This window comes from Patella vulgata, chromosome 5 (assembly GCF_932274485.2).
Source record: "Patella vulgata chromosome 5, xgPatVulg1.2, whole genome shotgun sequence".
NCBI lineage: Eukaryota > Metazoa > Mollusca > Gastropoda > Patellidae > Patella > Patella vulgata.
The window spans coordinates 76,020,210-76,027,690 of NC_065883.2; positions in this window are offsets into that span (position 1 = coordinate 76,020,210).

Here is a 7,481-nt window from a genome sequence, read left to right on the forward strand (position 1 = left end):
TAATTTTATTTTAATAATTCGCTTACGGGTAGGGGTCTTTAGCAGTGGGAGGAAACCGGAGGACCCGGAGAAAACCCACAAGGTTGGACAGGCGACCCAACCTCTTGTCACGTAAAACCAGGGAATCGAAACCACGCCGCCAGTTGACAGACCTTATGATACAGCGCACACGTGCTAACCATTCGGCCACCCCCATCCACCATCCACATGTCAAGGGGTGGCTTCTGATCACCAGGTCCGATCCCGTTATAGGCAGAGAGAGATCATCGGGATTTTCCGGCGAGGTTTCCCCGTGTCAGGGGTGTGCACGTAAAAGAACCCTTGACAGGTGGAATTCGAGAAAAGAGTAGACCATAGCGCCGTTGTCCGGGTACAATTTCCCTCAGAGCACACCGTATGGCCATTCAGAACAGAAAAGTAGGGCGTTAAACCTCATTCCATTTCAATAATCTCTAGAGAGTCTTGTTGTTGCGTTTTATGTTATGCGGGGGGTTGGATGGCTGAATGGTTAGCGTGCGCGCGCTGTATCATAAATTCTGTCATTGAGTCGACTGGCGTGGTTTCGAATCCCTGGTTGTACGTGGCAAGGAGTAGGGTCGCCTGTCCAACCTCGTGGGTTTTCTCCGGGTCCTCTGGTTTCCTCCCACTGCTAAAGACCCCTACGCGCAAGCGAATTATGTAAATAAAATTAAACCATATGTTAGTCCCGAAATGACCTAGTTTGTGTCGAGTGGACGTTAAACCCCATTTCTCTCTCTTTCTTTATGTTATGCATTATTCGTGTTATTGCACGCATCGAATAAAAACATGAACGTTGACATCTCATGGGGGTCGTAAAACTAAGATGAAACAGCGGGAAGCTTCTACCTGTCTGTCGATTATTGGAATATAGCATCGATAATTAATATGTGATACACCTCATTTATTCACAATATTAATACATTCTAGCCATAGGCGTACGAGCTGGGGGGGGGGGGGCTGGGGGGGGTCGGCCGCCCCCCATTTTGGGCACTAAATGCTGGGGAAATTTGGGTACACAATTGTACTTTGTAAAAGTTGTATAAAAAAAATATTGTGTTCTTGAATGTGTCCAATTTAACAGCGAATTTATTATTATTATGTAACATACTAAGAACCTAACTACATTTTCTGGGCACCAACCACCTCCGCCCCCCAGTCAAAAATTTCCCCGTACGCCTATATGCTTCTAGCCGATAATAAATCCCAACAAACGTCTATTATTATGACTTGGTACTGAAAGTAGAACTCCGTGTGGTTTAATGGACCAGGGCGAGACATTAAAGATACATTAATTAAGAGTTTTATAAAGAGTTGGCCATTTTTGCAAAAATAATTCAAAAATAGATGATAAAAAAGAAAATGTTGAAAATTTCAGTCAATTAATTTATTCTTGACGGCGTTGTCACTGTTGGATGTTTGGGCTAAAAATTGGCATCAACAATGGACGACTGTTTAAATCCATACTGTCTAATTAATAATTTCTATAACATCTGAATTCTAAATAAAGACTTTCAATAGGCAGATTTAGCTCTTGCATAATGTATGTTTAAGTAATATATTAAAAAAAAACACGAGGGACAGCGGCACTACGGCCTACTCTTAATATCGAATTCCAACTGTCAAGGGATCTTTTCCGTGCACGCCAATATGTACACGGGACCTCGGTTTCTCGTCCCATCCGAACGACTAGACAGGTGTCCTTGTCAGGCCCTCCGTGTTATTATTTCCGGTGTGTAGATTTTTAAGTGTGAGAAAGATAACCTATGATCGTATAATAGTGAGTTGACAACCTATTGAGCAAAAGACATAGAAATAATTATGTTTTGACTCTCTTAGAAAATATGAAATTGTAACTTTAATATTTTCGTATTTTCAACTAAACATCAATGATAATATTGAGTCAACTGGCGTGGTTTCGATTCCCCGGTTGTACGTGTGCACGTGACAAGGAGTAGGGTCGCCTGTCCAACCTCGTGGGGTTTTTCCGGGTCCTCCGGTTTCCTCCCACTGCTAACGACCTCGACGCACAAGCGAATTATTGAAACAAAATTGATCTATTTGTTAGTCCCGAAATGACCTAGTTTGTGGACGTTAAACCCTTTTCCATCTCTCTCTCTCCATTTTTAAATAAAATCATTAAATGGCTGGACCGTTCTAATCTACATAATATCGGAGCTATAGTTAATAATATATATTATATATAATGCCCAAACAAAGATTTGCACTAGGCAGATTAACCTCGTAAGTCATAATGCCTGTTTAAATACGTGTTTTTGATATTAGTACACAGATACTATTAGTAAAATTAAACACATACACTAAAGACACCCTCCTCTTCCATATTAGTAAAATTAAACAGATACGCCACAGGCAACCTCCGCTGTAATAGTTTCTTTCTGTTTGACATCAAAGTTGATTGTATTTCTGCTGTAAGGTTTATGTCTCTTGGAATTAAAGAATTAATAAATAGTAATGGAAAGGAATTTGTTTCTGGTATTTATAGTTTGTGATGTACAAATAATGTTTAAAACGTATCGATCATCTTGAAATCCAATATGGCGTCCGTTTGATCACATGTTGGATCAATGTTATTTGATATTGACATCATGGCTGTAGACATGGGTGTACTTAATAGATATATGAATAGAACTAATTAATCGATTCCATAGAAATAACCAATCGATACAATAGAAATAACCAATCGATCAGATTACACTAATTAATAATTAAACAATGTTAAAGGTCATCCACTGATTGACATTCTATTAACTGGCTGTAGTCAATAAGGAGATGGCTTAATAACTATATGGTCTCGGGGTCGAAATTTCTCGGGATTTTCCAGCGGGGTTTCCCCTAGTCGATGTTACGGAATGTAGAACCTGGGAAGGAACCTCGTCTAGACGAAAACCGAGGTCCCGTGTAAACGTTGGTGTGTACGTAAAAAAAACCTTGACAGTTGGAGTTCTGAATTAGAATAGGTAGTAGCCTGGTCCGGCTCCATTTTCCCTTATTGCACACTGTATGGCGTATGTCCGTCTTCATTAGCCCAGACGGACGTTAAACCCCATTTCATTTAATATTTTATTGATACAGCGGCCATGTTTGTTTCCATAAATAACAATGTCTAACAAATCACCAACTGGTCAGGTTACATTCCAGATATATGAAATGAAATGAAATGGGGTTTAACGTCCCACTCCTATACTGGGCTAATGAAGACTGGTATACGTTATACAGTGTGCTATGAGGGACATTTTGCCCGGGCAACGGCACTATCGCCTACTCTTATATCGAATTCCAACTGCCAAGGGATCTTTTACGTGCATTCCAATGTATACACGGGACCTCGGTTTTTCGTCTCATCCGAAGGACTAGACAGCTGTCCTTTTCAGGCCCTCCGTTCTGCACCACTGACAAGGGGAAACCACGTCGGAAAATCCAGATGAACTTTCTCGGCCAATGCAGGGATCGAACACCCACAATCTGATTATAATACTGGGGCCTGTTTCACGAAATTTTAACTAAGATAAAATCCAAATTTTAGTAATTTGATTGGATAATATTAGATTGATTATAGTGCTTAGCCAATCAAAATTGAAGTATCTACTAAAATTGAATATCATCTTTAGTAAGGATTTCGAGAAACAGGCCCCAGGTCCCGTGACAAGGGGAAACCACGTCGGAAAATCCAGATGAACCTTCTCGGCCAATGCTGGGATGGAACACCTGACCCCCGGGCTAGCGAGCCAGCGTCTTAACCACCTAGCCACCGTGGTTCCTCAAGATACATGACGTACAGTTTATATCATTGGTGCAAAGCTGTCCAGTCGTTCGGATGGGGCAAAAAACCGAGTTCCTGTATACCTGAGCGTGCACGTACACGAAATCTTGACAGTTTGAATTCGATATAGGAATAGATCATAGTACCGCTCCCCGGGCGCTACCCGGGCAAAATTCCCCTCATAGCATATGATACGACAATTGTCCGTCTTCATTAGCCAGTTCGTGGCAGATAAAGTTCACAAAGAGAAGACTAATCCACTTGTGGTTTTCTAGACAAAGCATAAAGGGAGTACAAGTCCATCCGGAAGTGTTATCATGTCTCAGTATTGAAAGGGATGGGTTCGATTCCTCCATTCAACACCTATAGGCCACTATATCCGTTTTCTCGTGTATCTTTTCAGTTGATTAATCTGTTATATGGGTTTCAATTGTTATCTATATATTGCACCAAATTTTTGTTAAATATCATTATTTGCTTGATAACGATATCTGTATGTGTATCGAAACGTTGCATGTTAAAAAATTCAGAAGTAGTATATCCATATAAGTGTTTTTAATTTGTGAAATCTACCTCTATATGTCTTATAAGGAATAAATGGTTCTTTGTTTCTCATGTAAATAGTGAATGCTCTCTTAGCTAAATCTTAAAATCAATATTATACGTGGGTGTTTAATATCGTTTATTTCCTTATTACACTTGAGAATCAATGCTGCGTTGTCAACCACGAGAGTTATCTGCCAATTAGACAAAAAAATGAAATGAGTGTTATCGTCCTGAATTTCTATGTACCACGCATTTTGTTCTTTGGAAGTGTGGGGGTTGGATGACCGAATGGTTAATCAAAATTGTGCTAATGTATCATATATTAACTTGTTGTATATTGTATTGTATATATCGTTACTTGTTTTATCATAGGCTTAGACATGGGGGTGGGGGGTCGATGGCCGAATGGTTAGTGCGTGCGCGTTGTATCATAAGCGCTGTCATTCAGTCAACTGGCGTGGTTTCGATTCCCCGGTTGTATGTGACAAGGATTAGGTCGCCTGTCAAACCTCATGGTATTTCTCCGGGTTCTCCAGCTTCCTCTCACTGCTTAGGTTACCTACGCACAAGCGAATTATTGAAATATAAATTTAATCATGTGTTAGTGTCGAAATGACCTAGTTTGTACTGAGTGGGCGTCTCTCTCTCTCTCTCTCTCTCCCTCTCTCTCTCTCTCTCATTAGCACGCTTTGTGCAGAAAAGTAGGACGTTAAACCGTAAAACCGTAAAATACAACTTACTAACAACAACAAAACCTCATTTCATCAATGTCAAAACATAACAAAACATAAAAAAAAACCATAACAAAACATAACAAATTTTTTTAAACAAAACATAACAAAAAACATAACAAAACATAAAACAAAAGATAACAAAAAAATAACAAAACAATAACATCTATATCATAGGTAAAACAAATCAAACAGTAATATTCTCCCGAAGAAAAAATATATTTCTTTTTGCCGTGAATAAACATACCGTACCTAATACATGTATTATCACATATCAGAAATATTGCTAAAATCGGAATATTGAATCGCGCATGACTCCAAGATGTGTCTGTTGCCGCAGATTCAGCCCTGAATATGGCCAAAACTTCAAATATTCATAACTTCATAATACAGTAATTTGACTGAAATTTTCAATATATACATTTTTCATTATCTATTTTTTAACTTTTATAACAAGAGAGAGGGAGAGATAGAGAGAGTGAGTGAGAGCTGGAAATGGGTTTAGCGTCCACTCGACACAAATTAGGTCATTTCGGGACTAGCATATGGTTCAATTTTAAGTCAATAATTCGCTTGCGCGTAGGGGTCTTTAGCAGTGGGAATAATCCGGACGACCCGGAGAAATCCCACGCAGTTGGACAGGCGACCCTACTCCTTGTCACGTACAAACGAAGAATCGAAACCACGCCAGTTAACTAAATGACAGACCTTATGATACATCGTCCACATGCTAACCATTCGGCTATCCAACCCCCCTGACCAATCTTGCATTGGCCCGGTCGATGCAGAGCAGTTGGACATTAAACCTCATTTCATCTTTAATTTACCATGCGGGTAATAATGCCACGCGTGTTGGCGAGTGTAAGGGACTACAGATCAGTTTTCCTGTATGAAAATCTGGTGAATGTAGTTGTTAATTATTAAATAGACTGATGGTTTGTTATCGATATGTATTGATATCTACCATAGCGTGTTCTATATAATCAATTAACACCAATACTTACCTAGATTACCAAGGGACTCATAGATATTTCTATAGTAATGCACATCATACAAACTGGAACGAAAAATGAAATGAAATGAAATGGGGTTTAACGTCCTACTGTTCTGCTCCAACTAGGCTAATGAAGACGGGCATACGCCATACAGTGTGCTATGAGGGAAATTTTGCCAGGACAGCGGCACTACGGCCTACTCTTATATCGAATTCCAACTGTCAAGGGATCTTTTACGTGCATTCCAATGTGTACACGGAAACTCGTTTTTTTGTCCCATCCGAACGACTAGACAGCTGTCCTTGTCAGGCCCTCCGTCCTGCATCACTGACAAGGGGGTAGCACGCCGGAAAATCTGGATGAACTTTCGCGGCCAATGCAGGGATCGAACACGAGACCTCCATGCTAGCGAGCCAGCGTCTTACCCACTTAGCCACTGTGTCCCCCTACAAACTGGAACACTGTAGGTGAGAAATGGGTTTGTGTTGTCTTATAACATTACCGGAAACCAGTAAAAACTTCTAGCTTATGTCGCCTACGAGCGGAAATAGATTTAAATCTCACAGGTCAAGGTCTTGGGCGTAACTGCGCCTTCATCGCCATCAGCACGTTCGACCAGTTTCGCCATGTGACAATGCAATAATATCGGAAACCAGTAAAATGCTTATGTCGTCTGCGAATAGGGATAGGTAAAAACTGTTATACCAGAGTCGTAATTATACTCACGTCTCCAGTGGCACGCTAGTTTTGCTAACTAAAGCAGGTCCGTAACTGTGGGGGGGGGGGGGAGGCAAAGCCCCTCTTCAAAAAGTTTTAACCCCCACCCCCACCCCCCGCTTGGATGAAATTGTCGACCATTAAAAAAATATACATTGTCAGTCAATTTTACAGCTCTCCTGGGAACACTTTCCACCCGCCTCGTTGCGCTGATCTCAGGGGCGCAGATCGCCAAAAATTAGTGGTGGGGACAGTCCATGCGCGGGCGACTATTGGTAAACCAGACGCTCTAAAACGCACTCCGTAGGTATTTTCAGCATCATTTTTCTTTCATACAGAGTCGGGCCCGTAGGCTGGAAGCAAGGTGGGCGGGTTCGTTTGTGAAAGAAAAGGACCGACTATATAACCGAACGCCGATGACGTAAGGTGCTAGGGGTGGGGGGGGTCTTTTAGAATTTTTTGAATTTTTGTTACAAAATGGTGTCTAAATATACATTCTCAACGATTCTGAGGAGTTTTTACCAATAACAATATAGTTCAGAAAGCAATTCTTTAATCGAAAAAAAAACATTCAATAAAGTGTTTAATATATTTAAAACTGAAGAACAGAACACTTATATCCACTCTACCCGTTTCTTTTCCCTTCTTTCTGGACGGCCCAGGACAGGTTTTAAAAAATGTCTTTTCAGA